Genomic DNA, 23,802 nt, shown 5'->3' on the forward strand with positions numbered 1-23,802 from the left:
GGCCAATACTGGTAGTGTGTTAAACATTAATATGATACCTTGACACTGCAAGGTATTTGATATGCAGACTTACCCATCTGGTTATTTCATCCATATACAGTGTCTCAATTGATTTTCTAGGCATTAATATTATTAGGATATATAATGAGTGACAAACCATTGGTAATCCACTCAGTTTAGGCCTTTTCACTATATTTGCAATACTGTTATATTTCTAATGTTGTAAGTGAAGTGTTCCTCTTTTATGGAAGTAATACAGGCAGGGCAATATCCAGACATTTTTGCAATAATTCTTACACTGAGGTAGATGTCTTAATATCTTTGTATTTATCAAACTATTTTTCACAAGGCTGTAAGTTATTGAGCAAAATAGTTTACTGTAGTAGTTAATTTGTTACTTTTGGCATCAATGTACAAAAGTGCCAGGAATCAAAATCATTATATGTACTAGGAATTCATTGGTACAAAGCATGTCATACTATGTTGTTGGAAAGTGAGCATAATAATGCTCCAAGGTTAGGCATTATTTTGGCAAGGGGGTCCCTTGACATCTCATCACAAGATAAGTTAATGAAAATGGCATCTATGGTACTTACAGGTCTTCCCTCTGCAAACATGCCTACTTTAACATGCATGTTAATAACATTCAGTTTGGGTAAAAACAATGCAGTTTTTTGCATGCAAGTAATAATGTGTTACTTTTTAACCCCATACTGTAATGGTGTAATTGATTATTTCTGCATGGTGTTGCCTTAAAGGTATAAAGTGTAAGATCGTGCTACTTGATCCACCTCCACAGGGGGCAGCATTTCACTTCTATGCCCCTTTCCAGTTAATCATGTTGTTGTTTTCCCCATGTTCCTTATAATTTATCATTTATATGTGCATTTATTGTTGATAGTTAAAATTGTTGATAGCACTGAAACAAATTATAAGTACAAGTAATACAAACAGTATGTTTTTATTTACATATACAAATTTGAAGGCTAGGAGATACTGCATGATACATGGGTGTCAGGCTACAGCAGCATGAGGAAGGGATGATGACATCATCATAAAGCAGAATCAGAAAATAAGGTACATTGCCAGGTAGGTTCTTGGTTTGGTGTTTGGTGCAGTATACAATAAACATATTAACAAGAAATAACAACAAAAAGGTAAAATACTGCAACAGTCAAAAATATAAATATACAAAGACACACATATTGAAAAAAATAAAACTATGAAAAAACAGCAAAAATGTTGACAAAACTCCTGCTGAGCAGGATGTGCAAAAGATCACAGTATAAACAATATCTGCTCTGTCCAGGAATAATACTCCAAGGTGTTACTGTAATGTGGTTGTTGATTGATGAGATCAGATGCAGAAGATAAGTAAGTGCTGGTCCATCACTGGGGATGACTGGGCTGGAATTCTGGTCCTGATACAGACAAACATGTAATAGGACAATTTGTTTAGCTCATACAAGTTCTTTATATTCAAACACATTAGGTCTGTTGTGTGTGTATAATAAGTAGTAAGGGTGAATATGCTAAAATAAATACAGCATTAGGCAGTGGATCCTGAACCTGTTGGTTCTAGATCAAACAGTCTGTTTGTCTTAATTGTAAAAGAAAAGTTACTGACACATCTAGCTGGACAACAGCCGCAGGACCAGGCTTAATTCTATTACATTGGTAAAACGTCTGTCAACATCATCAATCATACATTTATGCAACTTGAAGTGTTTGTCACTACGGTTTGTTATATGTCATTTGACATATATGTCATTTGCACTAATGATACTTTTCGCTACAGACCAACATTAGATGCTACTCACCAGTCTAAAAGAAAAGTTGCAGCCCGGCATCAAATCGCATCTATTTACCCGGAGCTGTCTCTAGTGGTGGAAAAACACGCCAGGATTCATCCGTGTTTTGCTTCTTTGCCATTGAACGTGGTTTCTTGTTGGAGTGGTCCTTCAGGATGCAGATAAATATCTCTTTCTATGCGCTTCAGGCATCTCTGCATTTCTGTGATGCTAGTCGGCCCCTTTTTATTTATTCATTTTTATTCCCGAATTAGCGTAACTTCAAGCTTTGGAAGAAGCTCTTCTTCTTTATGGGACTGAGGGCAGAGTAGACGCTACGCTGACTCACACAGCATCTAGTGTCATAAAGTGGTATTACAACATGGCCCAGAACACAGCTAGTTTGTTAGCATGCTTATTTTAGTAGAGATCTCTGAAATACAATAGATCAAGATCTTGGTCAATTTTTTGAACATTTCAAACTCAAATTCTGGCCAGATCTGGCCCGACTTTAATCTCAGAATTCTGTCAGAATTCTGACTTTAATCTCAAAATTCTGAGAAAAAAAGAAAAAAGTCAGAATTTGAAAAAAAATAAATCATATTCCTGTTCCTCTCCTGTAGAGTCCTGTGGATCCAACTAGCCTAATTGTAGTCATGTACTCATCTAAGACCCAATTGTAGCTATTTCATTGTAGTGAGACCATTTATACTGTTATGAGACAATGAAATTATACAATGTAAACAAACACGTAAACAAAATCACGGGGAGCAACTGTTGAAAGTGTTGACTTGAAACTCTTATTTATTGCTTTTTGTTTTACTTATTACTCTTTTTATATAATATGTGTGCATGTGTATCTTCTTATATGTCTATACATATGTGTTTATAAAATATACCTACCTGTACATATGTCTTGAATAATCTTGAATATATGTGTACATCAGTGGCGGCTGCTGGTCTTATAATGAGGGGAAGCTCATTTTTCGGCCTACATCATAAAATGTGTCAGTTTATTTAAATGTAAATTCGCAGAGTGACAGAAGAGAGTCGCCAAACACAACGCTAGTTGTTTTTAACAAAGACAAAGTCGCTGAGGATCAGTAACGTCTCCAGATCAACTCCGAACAACGGAATTAAAAACTTGAAAACTGCTCCGGTGGATGCTTATACTTCAAGATCGCTGATTCGCTCATTTCGCTGTCAATCAAAAAGGGACTCAGCCTCAGACAGATCATCCAATCATCATGCAGAAGCTGAGCGTCCGAGCCAGCCCACTGTCCCATAGACCCCCAGAGACGCTGAGCGTCCGATGGGCGGGACAAAGCCCAGCATTTATCCAATGACCGTGTAGTTTCGCTGCAGTGGAACAACCCACTCTATGCTTCCCCATTGAAGTCAGGAGACGCTCGGCGTCTACACTGTGTAAAGCGCTGTGGCGCTGCAGGGATGAAGGAGAAGAAGTCGTGTCGGTTACCTGTGATAAGGAGCTCAATCTGAACAAAACATAAACGCGTTCTAGCGCATATTTAGTCAATGAAATGTTCACACAACAGCACATATTTGACCACTTATTTGTTGACATTTTAGGGGAAGCTGAGCTTCCCTTGCAGTCTTAGAGCAATCGCCACTGGTGTACATATGTACTGTATGTGTAAACACTCTTCTTCTATGTGCGAATATAAGTATATAATATAATTCTAGAGCAATCCTGACTATATGCACAATACACACACACACACACACACACATAGAGGAAGACGTTTACACATACATATGTACATATATATTCAAGATTATTCAAGAAATATGTGTATATACTGTATGTATGTGTAAACTCACATATATACATATAAAAATATGAGTGTGTGTATAGGGTATTCCTACCTGTAAATATTTCTAGTATAATATTGAATCTTTTTTTTAATTTGTTATTGTCATGTACAGAGATGATCCCACAGGCCATGGGACTGCTGCCACCTGGTGGACAAAAATTGAACCTGACACCTGGAAGTGAAGTCCTGTGGTGTGGCCCTGTCAAGAGTGGCGTGCCTATGGCTATTGTTGACTAATGTTGTAAATAGTTGTATATCTGAATTTTACCCTTACATGTCTTACACTAATTAAGAACCCCCTCACAATCAGGGAATGGAAGGCCTTGTAATACAGTTCAATGGTGTACATAAAATGTTTACACAATTTTTTTATTATCAATTATCATTATTATTATTAAGAATAACATCGTTATTAAATGGAAATCACCTATGGCCACACCTGATTTTGTTGTAAATAGTTGTATAAAGCTTGATTTTAACAAACATTGGCTTGGTACACCTTTTAAAATTTGTTATATTAAGGCAAAACCAAAACTATTCAAAATAGCCCATAGACTTAATGTGTGCTTACTTTTATCTTGCATCTTACATCATGTGCTGTGGTACAGTGGATGTATGGACATCGGTTGAGGAAACTAAGGTCATCACATGACTCACTATAACAGGGTGAGGAGCCCTGGAGGGGAGATCATTGGTTTCAGCTGTACCTCAAGTTCTATTTCCCTTTAGTCTAAATTATGACCCCTGTTGCTAACTGTTGTTAACCAATTAAATTTTAGAAGAAACATATAAGAAACACATCAGACAAAATAGAAACTAAAATGAGGCTGGAATGAGAATCTCAATTTTGTCTCCTAAACCATAGAAGAGCAAGCTTTGTGCAGAAAAAATTTACTCTGGGAAGTAAATGTACTTCATTACTTGCTATGAGTGCCTTTATGTTGTGGTCAACATGAGCCTGACAATAATATCAGATAGTATAAAAACTAGACACTACATTTTGAAACTGCACCACTTAATGAATGTATAACTGGCTGTCACCAGGGCATTAAAATTCTGGAAAGTTATGGAATGTAAAAGCATACATTCCAGACATAAGAAGTCTGGAATGAGGATGTCTTTACATACATTAACATACATTTAATCTGGAATCATGGAATTTTGTATTTTAGTAACTTTTGTACTCGCATATAAACTATTACATGGATGTAAATTCATTTTACAATCAATTAATTAAATACAGAAATAGAATACTTGGCATGGATGTAACTCGGTCTGTAGACTCTAACTTAGCGGCTACCAATAAATTATATGTAGTTTCAGTTATTTTGTTCTTAATGATTAAATAGTGTAAAAATAATGATAATGATCTACACTGCATAGCAGATTGATTTGCCAACTATGTAATGCCTGACTGAGGACTGATGTCTAGAGTCAGCTTCAACCAACAACAGCTATAAAAAGTGAACATTAGCTTGATCATGAATATTATTTGGTAGCCAATTACAAGGTGAAAGCGTGAGATCTTTATCTATCTGTGCTTGCATAATGTTGTACTTTTATAGAATGGCTATGCTGTCCTCTTAGCTTTTATTTTGAAATATTTACCTTTACTTCTGTGTGACCTGACTATTTTTCTTTATTCCTCAATTCAACAAGGAAAAAGAAAAAAAGGAATTTGCAAACACCAGAATTGGATCACTTCTTCTAATTCGATGTTCTCATTTTCTCATATTTGGTTGAAACAGAAACAGAGAATATATTGTTTTCTTGTTTTTGTTTTAAAACAATAAAGCAAAATGCCTGAAAGTACATGGACCACAATTACCCACTCATCTCTGTAACTGTGAGTCGACGAAAGCCGAGAGTGATTGCTTCGGGTATTATTTAATTTCTGACTGTGACTTTTCATTTCGAGAGTGAACTAAACTGACCGAACTTCTTTGTTTGAATTTTGTTTATTGGATCCTGGGAAACCCTGTAGAGGATATTTTGATTTATTGGATTCAACTGTGGCCACCGGGAAAACCCAGGGTGTGTTTTTTTCGATTTTCTTAAATATCATCTTTGAGTCTGTGTGCTGTGTGGTCCATTTAAAGAGAGTATTTTTATTTCACTGCTTCTGCAAACCATTATCACTGTGTGTGTTTGAGGTCATGTGACTGTAACAAACCTTTATAGGGTTTGTTCTTTCACAGACTTATTAATCAAACTGGACGAAACCGCTACACAGCATACAGAGAGATCTGTGACAGAACAAAAGACTAAAACTGAGTGAGAGTCATTATTATTGTGCGTCTATGTGGATAACAGCAAACAGGGAAATGCATTTGTTGAGCACAGAATAGAAAGACAGTCCCACTATACTGAGGATGATATAACATTGTATTGCAGTAACTATAGCAGTTTCTTAATTAGTGATTCTTAAAACAGGATCTATGCACTTTAAATGTACAATGAGATGGTAAAGCTGTTGTGTTCATCCTGTTACATAAGACTCTGGCTTCTTCTCGGTGTGCCCTGGATAGTGTGTGATTTTGGCTGAAGTGCAGGGAGGGGGCACAGAGACCAGGATGATATCACACTCAGTGCCAGTCTGCTCTCCAAGTGTCCATCCTGGCAGATGGAGACTCAGTGTAATGAGCCCCACTCAGGGTGTGACAAATAGCTGTGTCCAGCTGAAGGACAAACACACAAGGACACAGCTGATCTGCCTCATCCAAACACTGAAAGTTACTAAGTGTAATTTGAAGTCAGTTGGTATTTATTCAATACTGAATGACAAAATTTCTAGATATTACTTAGTAGTTACTCAGGTAATGCAAAAATAGGACCTCTAACCCTATCCCTACCAGCGATGCATTTTACAGCAGAGGTGTCCTATAAACCTTTATATTCCATGGATGGACAGGGCTGTTGAGCACAAAATTGGGCATAGTTTTTTGGCTGCTGTTTGTAGATTCTTCTAGCATAGTTGATTGCAAAAACGTATCTACAATGCGGCAATGTTAAGTATTTATACACCTTTTTGTTTTAGATTCAGGTGCATCTGTGTCACCTCTATCCACATCATCCATAATTGGTGGAAGTTTCCTGTCTGTGTCCAGCAGTAGCAGTGACTGTGAAGCAAGACCAGTCAAGCAAAAGAGAAGTGATGAAGAGGCATCCCAAAGTTCTTCAGCCAGAGATGTAAGTTCATTATCTAACTAGTTCCTTGCTTGTGATGTATTAGCGCTCATTGTACATCGCTTTGGATAAAAGCGTCTGCTAAATGAAATTGTAGAATCTGATTTAGATTAACAGATTATATTGATTTTGATTAATTTCATGCATTTATTTTTAAATTGCCATTGTGCAAACTAAAAGGTCAAAAACTTGATGCTGTGCTCCTCCAAAAATGGATTTTTCTTTAGAATCTGGTTTGTCTTAATCACTCCAGTCCTACCATCATCCTGACGTCTGAAATTACTTTGCTGCTCTTGTCTTGCATTAACACTGCTGTTATGATCCATTTAGCTGATCAAGCAGATTCTACAGACAAAACCAGGAGGGACAAAAGTGCTTGAGGAATATGAAGAGACGGGGACTCTCAGTGACAGTAGAAGAAGGCAGATGATTAACATTCTTGCAAGACATATGGTTGAGACAGAAGGGTAAGTTTAAAATACAAGAGTTAGGTAGTTAACAGCTATTAAACTTATTTTGTTTTTAAACGATTGTGAATAACTATTTAGGTACGGTAGGGCCTGATTACTGATGTTTTTTTCCCAGTAATAAATTGTGAAAGGGTTAGAGTTTATGCTAGTTTTTTGGACCGCCCTTAATATTCCAGAAATCTGGCCATATACTGTAGAACAACTGCCATATTTTAAATAACCTTTATAGTAGCTTTTAAACAGCAATAATAAAAAATAAATAAAGCTGCAAGCAGCGTTGGGCGGGACCTCGGACCCTTACGCACGTCGCATGTTCATCTGCCGGTCAATTACATATCGGCACTGACATTATTTTTTTTCTTTTTCTTTTTGCTTGAGTGAGATTGGAGAAAAGGCAGCAATTATAGTAATACGAAACATTACTTAAGTAATAGTATTATTCCACCCTTATAAATCACCGATGCGTAATTGGTATAGCTGGGTAAACAAACAAGAACCAACTTTATTTTTTCTTCTTCTAATTTCAAACCAATGTGAATTATTTCAGCCTAATGACATGCAATTTCTATTAACTGTTTGTCCTTTTTAATCCTGAATGCCACAGCTACATCAAAATGTGGATAAAAACACAAAAAAGCTGTAATTGAACAGAACTGAGGCTTTGTGGAAATATTTTTTGTCACTTTCAAATTATAAAAAGTATAATTGGTTACATCTGACACAGACAAAGCAAAGTGTAGAGAAAGTTAAAGAGCGCTAATTTACTAGAACCTCAAGAAGTAGCAATACTATTTATTTTTTTTCAGTTTTGAAATGACATATTTTTGTCTAACCCAGGCATATATCTCTATTACAGATAACAAAGAAGTACAGAATAATCATGTTAACCTTATGAAATAAAATGAACATTCTGCTCATATGTGACTCAGGCACATCACAAAGTGTATTTCACTGAATAGTTTAAATGGATAGTTCAACATTTTGGCAAATTTGCTCATTGCAAAAATAATCAAATAATGCATTCCAACACCTCAAACACTCGTATGGACAGGTTATGACTGTTCACCACGCTATGAAAACATAACGTAACAAACACCTGGAACTACTTCCTGTATGAACTACTGGGCAGAGTGATACAGTGCTTCTCAGTATTTACCTCAAAATTTTCTCTCTCGTAACGTGATGTTATTTTTACATAGTGTGGTGAATATGCAAGCCATGAAGTGTCCATAAGAGTGTTTTGGAATTGTTGGGGTGCTGTGTTTTTGTTTTGAGGGAAAGAGGGGCTGTACAGTCTGCTTCAACTCTGTGTGCTACAGTTAGCACTCCATCTCTGCTTTGTAAGTATTGGAAAGCTAATCAAAGGTAATGAACCTACTTGTATAATTACATCAATTACGGCAATGTGCGAATTTGCCAAAATGTTGAACTATCACTTTAAGATGCAATCAAACTCTGCACTACTGCTGCTCTTATGCATAAAAAAATCCTTATTCTAAAACATTTGTTTTAAAACACAGCATTAGCAGTTTTATTTTTCTCCCTTGTTTTTCTCATATCTTGGTGGTAAAATCCTGTCTAATTCATGGCTTTTGTTTTTCACTAACTTTTTGTCAGGTCCCGTCAAGTTTAGTTTTTTCCACTTCCTGTTTTATTTCATTTGGATCTCCTCACTTCCTGTTTGTGTTCTTCTCAGTGTCTTGACTCCCTGTGTGTGACTGTTCATTGCCTTCACCTGTGTCTCATTATCCCCTCTCCTGTGTGTATTTATACCCCTCCTCTCCCAGTGTGTCTTTGTCAGATCGTCTGCGTGTTTTGTCCCAGCGTTCCGGCTCAGTTTCCCTGTGTTTTGATCCCTCGTGTATTCCCTAAGATTCCGATTCCTGGTTCCTGTCTTTTGCCTAACGATTTTGTACTTCTGCCTGGTTTGACTGACTCCCTGTGTACCGACCCCTTTTTCTGGAATAAACTGTCTACTGCTAAGCGTCTGCCTCAGCTCTGCTTTTTGGGTCCACTGCCTGTCTGCTCGGTTCATGACACTTTTGTCTGTCTTTGGTCAGGAACATTTATATGACAGCATAAATAGCACTGGATTTCTGGCATGGCGGCTCAAGACTGTTCAGAGGAACACAAAACTTCCATTCAAGGAAACAAAAATGCAGACAGTAGGAGGTGGTGGTCCAGGACAAAAGAGGGAGCTGCCTCAGATTGGTGGTCAGTTGGATGAGGAGCGTTGATGAGCCACATCACTGAAAGAGAATAATCCGCAGAAGATGAAGGACACCTTTGACTATAGACAGCACCTCATCCACAATCCTGATGAGTCAGATAACATACTCTCAGTGTTTCCAAGGCTGCTGGACACTAAAGGGCTGGTAAGTATTAGACATTTAAGTGCAACATGTGATTTGAAAAATGTAAATTTAAGAAAACATGTTCTTTCATTTCTCTGCCACTGCAGATAAGTCAAGATTTCAACCTCATTTTTGGACCAGAAACAGCCGACAAACTGCTTGAAAAGTGGCATCCATCCTTCAAAAGGAAGGTGATCAAAGAAGCTGTGAGCCTTACAACCACCCCAGTCATCCACAGTTTGCTGAGGTCTCCCAGGAATCAGAACAATGATGAAGCCTCTGACTGCCCAGGTAACATGTGGAATTTGAATGCATTGTCATTCACAAACTTATATACATGTGCTTAATGAGGAGTTTTTGTTATCTAAAGTGGGATTGTATGATGTAATTCTCCATAGTTTTGAAATGAAAGAAACATGATTTGACAAATTATACTAATACACAAGTTTTTTTCTCTTTCTACAGAGTGGGACAGTGACATGGCATCTCTCTTGTTACTCCTGCATATCCTGCCACCTCAGCCCTCTAAAAAGAGAAGACAAAAGATCGGTGCAGCTCAGGCCATGGACCATCGAGTTGTGTTTCACAAGGTAAGTCATGCTTCACATTGTCATGAAAAACGGTAGAATTTTTAAATCATTTTCTAGGCCTGGAAAAGTCATGCAGAAAAGTAAAATCAAAATGTTTTGGAAAATTGATAGAATTTTGTTGTCTGTAATGTAATTAGCATATCTTACATTAATCATGGGCACAAGAGCTCTGTTTCTCCTAAAATCTTCTCCAGGACATCTAAATCTTCTTTAGGACATCAAAAACTTTCTCCAGGTTATGGATATTGTATTATGGGTGAAAAGCTTGAAAAGTTTTGAAATTTTGTCTGTGAAAATGTGTGGAAACCCTGGTTAGTGCAGATCTGATTGTGATTAGAAGCGTGGAAACATGGCACAGAATAAGACAATACTACAATTCAACCTGACATGTAGTTTCTCCACAGTCATGCCGGAGCCTTGAACAACACTTGGAGAGCCAGGAAGAAACTTGCCAGCCATACCTTCTTGCCGCTGGAACCAGCAAGCAGTCCATCAACACTTACTACGTTGTGATCGACAAGAAGCTCATCCCCTGCCAGGGAACCACGTCATTGGCAGCGTTTGATGAACTCTTCAAAGTGCACTTCGTTTTCAGTGTAGATTACGATGATGCTCTCAGCAACATGTACAGTTTTCTCCAGACAACTGTCTATAATATTGATGTTGACACCACTAAAGAGAGTCCAAGGTGAAGGAGCTAAGAGCCAAGTTTATGAACAGGAGCTAAGAGCCATGTTCATAAACAGTGTATGCACATTTGTATTTGCACAATGCACTTGGTGCACTTCAGCACTTTTTTCCCCCTTTGTTTGTTTTGGTTGAAAGTCTAATTTCTTAGACTATAAGATTTGTGTTGTCAAGAGACAAGCTCCCTAAAAATATGTATAGGTGTCATATTTGTAGGTCCATGCACAATGCACTCAGTGCATTAATTCAGCACCTCAGCAAGTTTTTTTTCATGGGTTATATCCATGCGAGAAATTGGTTTTTATTTGTGCCCAAGAAGGATGTTCATTGCAGTTTAACAGTTATGCAGGTTTTAGAAAGCCTTAAATGGCTCTCATAGTTCTTTTAACACAAGTAATGATTTACAAACACCACATCAGTCAGATTTAGATGAACAGAGCTCACAAGAAGATGCATTTGGCATGATTCCAGATATAACTAATCAACCATCAACATCCCAAATGTCAAATCAACCTTCAACATCCCAAATGTCAAAAGATAAGACAAAAGATATGTGTGCTTCAATCACAGCAAAGTTACAAGGCAGTGGTGTCGCTAACAATGTTTTCTTATCAGTTATTGAAAGCATGGAGGTGTATGTCAATGATGCTCGTGCAAATCTTAAAGAACAAGTGTAAAGTGCAGTGCCTGCTCATAATCCCAGTAGAAGTGCAGTGGAAGAGGTTTCTGACAATGCTTTCATTTTCAATGCTGACTTAAACATAAATTCTAAATGGACAAAGTATTTTAGTGAAAAATGGGGTGTTGTTGAACCACTTGAAATTCATTTAGGAGTGAGATATGACTCGAAGAGAAACAAAATATCTGGATATATGAACAGGTTCCAGTAAATGACACTTTCATTTACATACCACTGTTAAAAACATTGGAGTTCATTTTCAAGAATAAAGTAGTTTGCAGTCAAATTAATAAGTGTGCCACTGTCGTTAGCTTATATCAGGATTTCTGTGACGGAAAGTACTATCAAAATCACCCATTATATTCAAAATCAAAGGTTCATTACAAATTCAAGGAGAAGGTGTAGGACAATATGAGATTAAGTTATTGTTTGAATATTTGAAGCAGAACTTCATTTCTTATGAAAACATACTCCAGCGTGTATATGCATTCAACTATGGATTCATGGATAAAAAAAATCGACCAACAGGCGTAAACATCTTCTCTACTGGCAATGGTATTGGGCTTAATGCCAGTCAAACATTGTGCCTTATTCGGAACTTCTCTCTCATCTTTGGAGATATTGTACCAGAAGGTGACAGACACTGGCATTTGTTGTTACTGTTGTTGCATATTGTGAACATAGTGTTTTCACCTTGTATTACAGAGGGAATGACTGTGTTTTTGAAACATCTAATTGAAGAGCACCATAGATTATTTACAGTTTTATATCCTCAGAATAATTTAATCCCAAAACATCACTTCATGATCCATTATCCTGAATGTATATGCCAGATTGGTCCATTAGTACACGTTTGGAGTATGAGGTATGAGGCAAAACACAAATTCTTTAAATCCAGTTTAAAACATTTCAAGAACATAACTAAGACACTTGCCAAGAAACACCAAATAGCTGTTGCCTATCACTGGGAATCACTTTCTGCTAAAGGTATTGAATCTGGACCTGTGTCATCTAAAATACTGACTGATGTTGAACATGGTGATGTGATTGCAGATTATTTTCAGATTGATATTTCAAGTGAAATAAGTGTTACAACTTAAACAACATGGCTTGCACAGATTTTGTCAATGAGATGCCAGTGCTAAATAAGATTCTTTGCATCTGTCTTAAAGGTGACATTTATTTTTTATTATCTGAAATGGAGACTGAAATTGTAGAACATTTCCATGCCTTTCATGTTGTTGACACGGTGCATAATGTTTCAGTTGTCAGACCTGATGACTTGAGATACTTCAAACCCTTTGATATCCAAATGTCTTATGGTGTAGATTCTAACTTTTATGTTGTGCCAGACAGTTGCATTATTTAAGTTAATGGAAAATAAATATTTTTGATGCAGTCATTTTTGGAGGGATTATTTCATGTACATTTTAACTGTTAATACCAGTGGTCCATATATGCTGTATCAGCAGCACAGTAAATACTAGTTAAGTATACATTTTACATCAGTGTTACTGGTCATAACATTACTGATCAATAACATCATAGTGTTGATTAAAATAAACTGGTGTTAATATTTTACACTTGGTTTGTGAAGCAACACTGTATCCATATTGGTGTAACACTACTGTAGTGTTAATTCATCTAAAACTATCCATATTGGTGTCAATATTTTATACTATTACAGTGTTTAAAGTAAGACTGTTGTTGTGCTAATTAATTTAAATGTATTCATTTGGGTGTTAATATTTTACACCATCAGAGTTTGTTAAGTAACACTGTGATAGTGTTAATAATCTCAACACTATTAAAAGTGTTAATTTAACTCTGAACCAGTGGTTCCCATATAAACACTGGGTCACTGCTAATTTTAACTGTGAGGGAGTTAAATTAGCGATTTCAAATTTGCAGTGTGCGACATAACGTGCCCACCGTTCGCTGCGTCCCATCCCGGACCGGATGGAAATATTATTATGCGTTTTCTCAGATGGAAGGACAGAAATGAAGAGATGAAAGCAGTGTCTGTTAAAGGCAAACTGACATGGGAAGGAAAACAACTTTTCAGGACTTTCAGGACTTTCCCACTGTTTGTGGGAATGTGTAACCCAGGTTACTAGGCCCTTATTAGAAGTCCAGTTACCAGTTATTAGTGAAATAAATAAATTCATATTTTTATGTGGCAGATGAATAAATAGGATAAATGATTTAAAATCTTGAATATGTTAATGAATAGGAAAAAATATTAATGTACACAAATTTCATTTATATCTGTCAAAAAGGGTGTTTTATTTCATTTCAAAGTGTGGTGAATGTGCCACTCAAAATGTACAAGGTTTACATGATGTAACTTAACCAATCAGACGCCGTCAGGGTGTACGTGTCATCGTGTTTTTTTTTTTTATCTCTTGCTCTCGGCCGGACTGCGTTGAGGCGGCTACATGCTGACTTTTTGCTGCAGATATTTTTTGTGCAAGATATTTCGTCATATCCCTGCTTTAATTGGCGCAGAGAGTCAAATCTTTTTTTTTCCTTGCTGTGGATTGATTAGCGGACCGTGTATTCTGCAAAGGAAACGTGGGAAACCGTGAGTTGTTTATTAGCAGCCGTGGCGCTAGCTCAAACTATTAGCCACATGAACCTTGCTAAATTTCATTAGTGAAAAAATATACATTGTTGAACTTCCGTGTCCCTGCTTCTTCTAAAGTGAAATCCGGACTGATGAGAGCCGTGTGATCTGCATTTGTGCCGGAGGATGTGTGTGTATATATGATGGTTGAGCCTCTGGTGAGTAAACTTTACTGACATTAGTCTCATCAATGGAGTAAAATGTGCATATACTAGTGTTAATGTTAACAAAATATTTATTTCATGTATGTTGTGTTTGTTTGTACTGGCCCTCGTTGAGAAAGCAGTCCGACGTGAAATGGTTAGCCTGCTGCAACACTTTAGGAGGACATTTCCATCAAAAATAAAATAAAATAAATCCACTGGGTCTTCAGATCCTCAGACATAGGGGGTAAAAAGACTTCTGTGTTGGTTTGTACAGTCAACAAGCGAGCAACTAGCGTGCATCGCTCGTACCTTCGACACAGTTTTATCGGAGCCGTGATTCAAGGGAATAAACGATAGTGGCTGCAAGGCAGACTCAGTAGGCGGAACACACACCTAGCTTGGGGAGTGTCACCCACCTGGGGGGAGGTGTCATCTCCCCTCATGACGACATCAAGGGAAAATCTCCAATTGGCCTGTGTGAGCACACATTTTCTGAAAGGTGGCTCAAGCAAAAGACTAGGATAGACTTTTCTCATGTTTGGGGGGTCTGTAGACAGGCCAGGGACACATATTACTGATAGAAAACCATGGAAATGCACCATGCATTTTGTATAATATGTCCCCTTTAAACTGCTGGAGGAAGCTCTTGTTCTACACGCTACACTGACTAACACAGCAACTAGTGTCACTATGTGGTATTACAACATGGTGCGGGATGCAGCTAGTTGGTTAGCATGCTCATTTCAGTAGATATCTATAAAATAAAATAGATGGAGGTATTTGGTTATGACATCATCACTGTCGCTCCTTCACATACTATTGGTAGTGTTCCTTTTTTGAACATTTTAAACAAATTCTGGCAAGATCTTACACTTTGCACCTTTAACTTCATCTGTCCACAGCACCTGTCTCCACAAACACTCTGGCTCATCAATATGTTGTACTGTAGACTTCAGACGTTGACTTTTGTGATGAGGTTGCAGGTAAGGTTTCCTCCTGATGAATCTTCCATGTAGAGGGTTAGGGTTGTTGTGGATCAACACTGCACACCTGAACCTTCTTGCAGCTTGTCAGTAGTCATATGGAGGGTTTTCATTCTGGAGCCTTTCAGCTCAGCAGATCTGCAGTTTTCTTGGTCTTCCAAATCTAGTCTTGACTTCCACAGGTCCCTTTCCTTGCATTTCTTATTTACTTTAGCATACAACAAATACACAGCATGTATGTCTCCTCAGAGGCAGAGTGATGGGTCAGAGTAGATAGTGAGTTAGTGACTTATTTCCTAAAGTATTTTACAGCACCAGATTATATGGTAGCTGCAGTATTAAATTTTCTTTGGTCTACAGTCGGAGAGGGGGAGCACCATTTAGACAACCAATACATATACTTCTGAAAACAGTCATTATCAGTGTAGTGTTCCTAACCACACCCACTTCATATAGAGCAAACCAAAGTCAAATTAATAATGCAACACTTAAACAAAACCATCGCAAAAGTTCTGTTATTCAGCTATAACTTGACCTGCTTAAACAGTGGAGTATATTAAGTATACTTTTCAATGAACTGCGTACACCGTTTTACATGTTTACAAGTCCAGGACAATTATGCGTTTTCCGGCATTAACCTTGTCAGGTAAGACACAGCTTGTTGCCTGCAGTGAGGTGTGCTGTGTGATGCATTCTGCCTATTGTGATCAGCTTTCATCAGATTGAGTACTGAGGGTTTTCGTTGAGGTGATATCTGATTGGTCAGTACTCTTGTCCTCCTCCAGCTGTGTGTGGTGTGGTGTCATCTGTCAGTATCAGCTGGCTCGATGATAACTTCTGGTTTTCATTCTTCTGGATTCCTCAATGCAGGTGACATCGGCTTGGCTGACCTGTCGTGGTATATGCTCTGTCAATGGACATGGCATGACCACCACTGCCTATTCTAAAAGTTATTTGGCAAATCTGCACAGCTCTCAACAAGGCTGTTGCTTTGGGGATAATGTGGACTGATGGTGATATGGGTGATGATATGGGTAAACCCTGATATGCTAGCAAAGATTTCAAACTCTGAATTTGCGCTTTCTGCCGTTAGCCAATATAACAGTCTCCAGAATGGCGTGTCTGGCAAAGGCTGCTTTCAGATTGTGCATCACATCAGAGGCTGTTGTATTGTGAAGATCAAAATATCTGCCGGATACAGTTGAGAACCAGTTCTAAATTTTCAGAAACACCAGAATTGTACACCTCAAGTTCCTTTTATCGATGCCTGCATGTTTTCCAGAGCAAGGTGAAGTCTGAAATGTTAAGAATAGGAAGGAAAGGGACCTGTGGAAGTCACGATAATATTTGGAGGACCAAGAAAACCGCAAATCTGCTTCCCTTGAATGTTGACAAAGGGAGGGCCTAGACCTCCATGACCATCTTCTTGGTCTTGGAGGTGTTCAGAAGGAGGCAGTTCTTGTCGCTCCATTCTCTGAAGGCCATCATCAGATCCCTGTAATCCTATTCCTGCCCGTTCCTGATACGTGCCACAATAGCTGTGTCATCTAATTATTTCTGGATGTGGCAGGACTCAGAGTTATATTTAAAGTCTGCCGTATACAGGGTGAACAGGAACGGAGCCAGAACAGTCCCCTGTGGAGCCTCAGTGCTGCTCATCACTGTCGCTGAGACACAGTTACCAGACGTACTGTGGCCGTCTTGTCAGATAATCCACAATCCAGGACATGAAGCAGGGATCCACCCCCATCCCTTCCAGCTTGTCTTTAAGAATGGGTGGTTGGATGGTGTTAAATGCACTTGAGAAATCAAAGAACATAATCCTCATGCAACTACCTGGTTCATCCATGTAATAATGGGCCCGGTGGAGCATGTAAAGGATGGCATCATCTACTAATATAATATACTAATATATACAAATATATTGCAAAAAACTACGAGCTATACGGACTTGCTGCAACTTGTTGCCAGCGCATCATTAGCATATATCTCATAATTTAAAACAATGAACATCTGGTCTCTCAGTCAAGGTTTAGTTCCAATTCTGGACTGACACTGTCCATTGATAAATTACTGAATTCCAAATGTGGATTAGCTGAGCATATTGGACAATATGGACGCACATCTTTCAGTAAATAATATTATAAAATAACCATCATGTGTTCAGCCAGAAAGCAATAAAGAATTGGACTGATAAGCAGAATCGATAATGGCATTGGTATCAATAAAATCTTATCGATTCCCATCCCTAGGACTGCTTTGCCATGCTGTGCATGTCAGAGAGCCCAGGGGCAAACTAGTAGGTAAGTATGCTCGGGACTGTTTCCAGCTGACCTTTGTCTCTGGTGGCTCCTTGTCTCTCACAGCTGGTTTGGGTCAGCTAACCTCAGTGATACAGATCATGCTCTTCCCTGGGTTGAATTTAACTGCCCACTCTCTGGAGTGCTGCAGCAGAGCATGGAGGTTTTTTTCATGCTCTTCTTAACTTGCTGTAGATAAGGACATTGTTGACTATCGTGATGACTACCTGCAGACCTTCATATGTCTCATTGACTTTCTGTTGAAACTCATCTTGGACAGATGTCAATCCAAAAGATAGGTAGAGAAATCAATCCTGCCTTGACACAGTGTTGAGTGAAATCAACTCCTCTGTGATCTGGAACAGATTGAGAGGGCTAAAGAGATATTCATCTGGCTCTGGATCCTTGACTGTGGCTGAGGCTTACACCTGGGAGATACTGCCTGCATTGCATGTGTTGAAACGAAGACCAAGATCTGAAGCCATCAAACACACATGAAGCAGGTGTGTGTTCCAGGGATAAACCTGGAGCAGCTGCTGGCACTTCTCCAAGCTGTGTTATCCGCTGTTCTGTCTCTCATGTCAACATGAAATCTCTTTCATGTAGGTAGAAGAACCACAGCTCAGGCTCCACCAGTGTGGGATACTGAAGACCTTCAATTATAGTTAAATAACAATAAAATAATAATAATGACAATATAAGCTGATTTGTTTATATTTTTACAGTTCCTCACTGTTCACACCTAGGGACCAGGTGTGGCCAGCCAGTTTGGGTCAGCATGTGACATGTGAACCGCTAGGGTGTCACCTAACAAAACCAGATCTGTTGTCCCTCTTCTCGCTCTCTTCTCTTTTTGGCTTGCTCTGGAGAGCAGCTGCTGCTCTCTCCTCTCGGCTCCTCAAAGGGCAACAAGGCCCCAGCACAGGTCAGCCCTGCTACCTGACAAACCAGCTCTCTTGTCGGCCTGCTCACAACAGCCTGCAAACACTCTTCTCCTCAACAATAGCGACCTGCTTCGGATTAACTGAGAGTGAACCAAGTTCTCTTCAGAATCAGCAGCTACGACAAAAGGCCAGCTGATTTTCCAAGCAACAGCGTGGAACAGCTAATTCTGTGAGGAGAACAAATGAGATAACAGCAAAGCAACACAGCCAGACAGGACTTTACTCCACCAGGGAGCCTCCCAACTCCCTGGACTTTACAACAACACTGGAAAGGACCTCTTTGTTTGTTCCAAGGACTGGGTAACGTTAACTGACTGGGCCTAAGTTTCCCAGCATAGCATAGCACAGCACAGTAGTAGAAGTCTTAACTTTGTTAATGTACTTGTTGATTGATGTTTTGTTGTTGTAATGTTGGCTTAGGTTGTGGTCAGTCATACAGTTAATCGGGTACTCGTATGTTCACACACATAGTAGTACGTCTCAGTTCTAGAACCTGCATGAAGCTAACCACCTCCCTCTAACCTGATACCTTTAGATTACATGAGTTAGGCTAGCAAAGAAACTCATACCTTCCCTCCCACACACACCAGGTGGTCTCAGCGGCCATTTTGAGTAGTTTCTTTGTTTACCGCCATCTTATGTAGTTTTCTTTGTCCAGGTCATGTGGTCACAGTGACCACTTTGAATCGACCATCTTGCCTTTGTCTGTGTCCCCAAAGACACATACACCTACACACACACATACACACACGTGTATATATTAGATTACACATTGTGTTTTTACTCCATTGTAAATAAATGTCTTTAAGTATAACTACTGGTGTGTTTAATGTTGCACAAGCGTGAATATTGCCAACCTCTACTTTGTAGAATTCCAATCCTTCAACTTTAACGTACTGTTGATATGGTAATTTGGTTATAGTTAGTAAGCTGATTGTTAATCAGAGTCCCAAATTAATGGTTATAAATTGAGACTAAAACTATATTGGCTATTTTGCCTATTAGTTTAGGCTGGTGCCCCGAGGACTTTAAATTAATTCTAAGGTTATTATTTAATATTAATATTTTTAATATTAATATTTTCTTAATTTATGATAGCAAATAAATTGATAAACAACCAAAATCCAACATATTTGCTCATGAGGTAGAGCTTAGACCCAACAGGCCGTTCAACATGTTGTCCAGAAAGCATGTACTGGAATGCACTGCCCCAGCAACTGGTTCACATCCATCCAAAAGACACATCCATGTCCCTATCATTCCCAGACACAGGAATTTCCGGTGTTTCTCTTTCAGATGGCTCCAGGTTCAGACAACCTCATACCTTTCTGTTTTTCTCTGGACTAGGGCTGGGACGATTATCCGACCTAATCGACGTTGTCGATTATAAAAATTATTCGACGTGGAATTTTAGTGTCGACGCGTTGTGTAAAACCACACAGGGTAAATGTTCATAGAACAAAGCCGGAACTTTCTAATGGGACCATTTATATCCATCGTCTTTGGTTTACCCGGATACAAGCGCAGCGCACGGACTGGGACAACGCGGTGACGTAATTGAAGTCATTGACTACGTGAATGATTTGCGTCTGTGTAATCTATTTGAACAACACGGCGGCGTCTACCAGCAGTACGACGGAGCGTGTGGAGCAACACGCGGCAAAAAAGGCTCACACACGGTCCTCCAAAGTTTGGGAATACTTTAATCTTGACACCAACAGTGCGGTAGTCTGCAGACTCTGCAAAGTGCATCTGGCATATCACTCTAGCACGTGAGTCATGCACGAGCACATAAAGAGGAAACACCGTGGTGCAGCGAGTCAAGATGTTGGACGGGGCAAATTGTTATATTAAATGACTAACTGGAAAATAATTGCAATAAAATAACTGTTAGGTTAATAAAAAAAATAATCGTTAGATTAGTTGAATAATTGAAAAAATAATCGCTAGATTAATCGTTTAAAAAATAATCGTTTGGGACAGCCCTACTCTGGACCCATGCACATTCTCCAAATCCATGGAGTTGTCCTGGAGCCATCACATAGGCAGGACATCAAAGTTTCATCATGAGACATTCAGTTGTCTCCACCTCAACCCTAGGGCAAAGAACTGACTATCAACTGCCTCGATCAATGCAGTCGTACCTGTCACATAGTGGAAACCCACTCTGCTTGACTGCTGGAGACGACCATGTGAACCTGTACTCTGTCAAAGCCATAGAGTATCTTTCAGACAAGCAGAATGGAGCTGTGGACTGGGTGTGGCAGGGAGGTCGATGGCAGAGTTGAATCCCACACTGGCTAAGATGTGAGACAAGTTAGGGAGAGCTGAGGTGGATGTTTTCATGTCACACAAAAATTCACAGTTCTCCATGAGTGCACAGGAAAACCCTCCACCACTGGGGATGGATGCATTCTTTCATCACCCATGTCCCAAGACTCTCTTCTACTCCTCTCCCATCCCATCCCATCCAATTATTCTGGGGCTCACATCATGGTTCAATGCATCAATGCTGTTGGGCGAGCCTTGATGGAAGCTTCTGTGGAACAGAGAGCATTCATGTCACAGCATATAACAATCGTCCCTCTGCCACCCCAACAGCCTGTTGGAGGTGTGTCATTTGTGTGGTGGCTGGTTAGCTCAGCCGGTTTAGTATGGTGCTGCCATCACACAGGTAGCAACACCACCATATTTTCACAGGTAAAGCTTCCAAGCTTTCCATCAGCATCTTTTTACCTTTCTCAGGAAGAGCCATGTTTTTGATTGAAATGTTTTTTTTGTACTAGGGAGGGCAAAGGCTGTACAGTACTGCTGATGGGTTGTGCACCACTTACAAAGTTTGTGAACTGGGATACTCAGTGCTTTTGGACCAGTGTGGTATTGACCACATTCAAAAGGATTTTGGAAAAGAATCTGACTGCACTTTCACTAGAGTTTTTTTAAGCTAACTTGCATGGAGGATAAATCCTCCAAACAAACAGGATTTAAAAGGTTTGAATTAGATATCATGAAAGAAAAATATAAATATAAATAAATATATGTAATATATATACAATTAAATAGAAATAAGGAACTAAGCAGGGGATCAGAATAAATCATATTCAGACATATATAATAATGTAATGTAATAGGAGCTTTTGACATTTCTATAAAATTGTTAAGTAGAGAAAATTTATTTTTAGTTTTACACAATGAGAGGGGATTTAGTGAAACAACATTTATGTATAGTCTATAGTATTTAGTTATGATGATGATATTGTTAACTATAAATTCAATATGCTTGTTCTTCATGATGACGCTTAACTGGATTTAAAGAGGATAAATCTATATTTATAATTTGGGCTTCAGTCGATCAGACAAGGATTTCCATACATTTTGGATCGTGTCACAAACATAATACAGCTTTTCTGTTGTTTTTACAATGGTGCATCACTTTAAATGTTGCTGCAGCAAGGAAGTGTGGGACCGCATTTCTCCTTTCCTTTGGTAAAGGAAGGTCCAGTATTTCCTATACTAAAGGAGATAAGATAGGAAGCATTGAAGCTCCTTTCCTCATCATTTAGAGAAATGGACCAGCTCTTATCATGGCTGCCACTCACATACTTCAGCTCATTTCATTCAGTAAAGAACCTTCCAAGAAAAATAGACTTTTCAACCACAGCCTCAGACTTCTTCCAGGTCTTCTTAGACAAGTTTGCATTTCTGGAAACCAACAAGCATTGGCGGATGTAGGGTAATTTGGGTCAATTTATAAGGATACATAGTGTCAGGTTAGCCAATGAACGCTCTACCAGCCAATTACCAGACAACTGCCATCTCTCTAGCCATACTAATTGGCAGGGAATGGTTAAAGAAATTATGTTACACAAATTATGATAAAATGTATGAAGTGTAATGAAGGTTTTTACAACAAGGAGATGTACCTCTACTGAGGGTTGTGAATATTTGTATTAACTCTCATCACTATTTATAGGATTCATCATGTTGAGACTACAAAGGAATAAAAAACCATTAGGAGGGCAGTATGATGCACCCAGGAGGATCCTGTGACAGCGTTGTAGTCCATTGTCAGGTGTTGGCTTTTCAGAGCACTTAAGACATGGTGAGACAACATATAACTAGTTTGTTTCAAGCATAGTGAAAGCATTTCATGTCCTCTAGTTAATCTGTGACTTGGACCTAAGTGGTCTTGATTTTCAAAATATTTCTGCTGTTGTTGCCACCATCCCTGGACTAAATGATAAATTATTAATTTCTTGGCAGAAACTTTCAGGACCTAAAGACTTGATTTAACCTTTCAGCTAAAATATGTGCAGTTATCAATGCATATATCAGTTTTGGGGTTAGAAGGTGTATGGCATCACCGCGGACAGAGAGTGCATTTACTAAGCTTAAGATAAGAGTCAGGTTTAAATGCACGGGTGCTTAGAGGATGCTGTTGTGCAGAAAAAAACACAATACTGTACTGCAGCAGTCACACAACAGTAAACACATGAGATTTCTGTGTTTTAAATGAAGGCCCTTAAAAATGCTAAACTGCTTGTTTTAACGTTGTTTTACTGCATGTGATGTGGCAGCATAGCAGCTTTCAGCAGCTGCACTCAGCCTGTCTCCCTGCAGCTCAATCTACAACTCATCTTTTCCACAGAGGGAATTGATCTGATACCTGATAGCTCTCTGGGTTTTGCCCATTTCCCTACTTTGCCTAAACAAGATTAATGAACACCTCAAAGCTTGCTTTTAGAACTAAGTCATGCAATTTCAGCACTCCCATCCAATTGTGGCATATGTGAGAACTGTTATTTACAGAGGTTGGCAGGTCTACAATGCAGCTCTGGGTTTTTGTGTTTCTCTTGTGTGCCACTTAATGTGTCAGTGAAATGGAACTGATACTAATCCACAGCAGCTCTCCAGGCTCTGCTGCAGCAGCTGTACATTGTTCTTAGCATTACACTACCATTAGCATACAGGGTTTCACTGTTGTCCATGCGAAATCACTGGGTGTTACTACGCTGCTTTACGAGTGGCTGTGAGCATTTGGCCATGAAAAGCCCTGGTGTTGGCTGCTACTGCACAAGTCAGATTAAGATCTGTTTCTGAGATCTGGCTTCATGTTCTCTTGCATTAATCATCAAGGTCTGCCAACTGGTAGTTAATAGAAACCTTGTTTCCAAACCATTTTCTCAAATGGAGTGTGAGAGGTTTGGCAACT

General features: G+C 38.9%; 1 protein-coding gene across 1 annotated transcript in view; it reads right to left on the bottom strand.

Moving 5' to 3' along the window:
• Window positions 1-23,802, bottom strand: part of kcnk10a (potassium channel, subfamily K, member 10a) — a 72,377-nt gene that overhangs the window by 35,225 nt on the left and 13,350 nt on the right. The window lies entirely within an intron of this gene.

The sequence above is a fragment of the Seriola aureovittata genome, chromosome 19 (assembly GCF_021018895.1).
Source record: "Seriola aureovittata isolate HTS-2021-v1 ecotype China chromosome 19, ASM2101889v1, whole genome shotgun sequence".
In the NCBI taxonomy this organism is placed as follows: Eukaryota; Metazoa; Chordata; class Actinopteri; order Carangiformes; family Carangidae; genus Seriola; species Seriola aureovittata.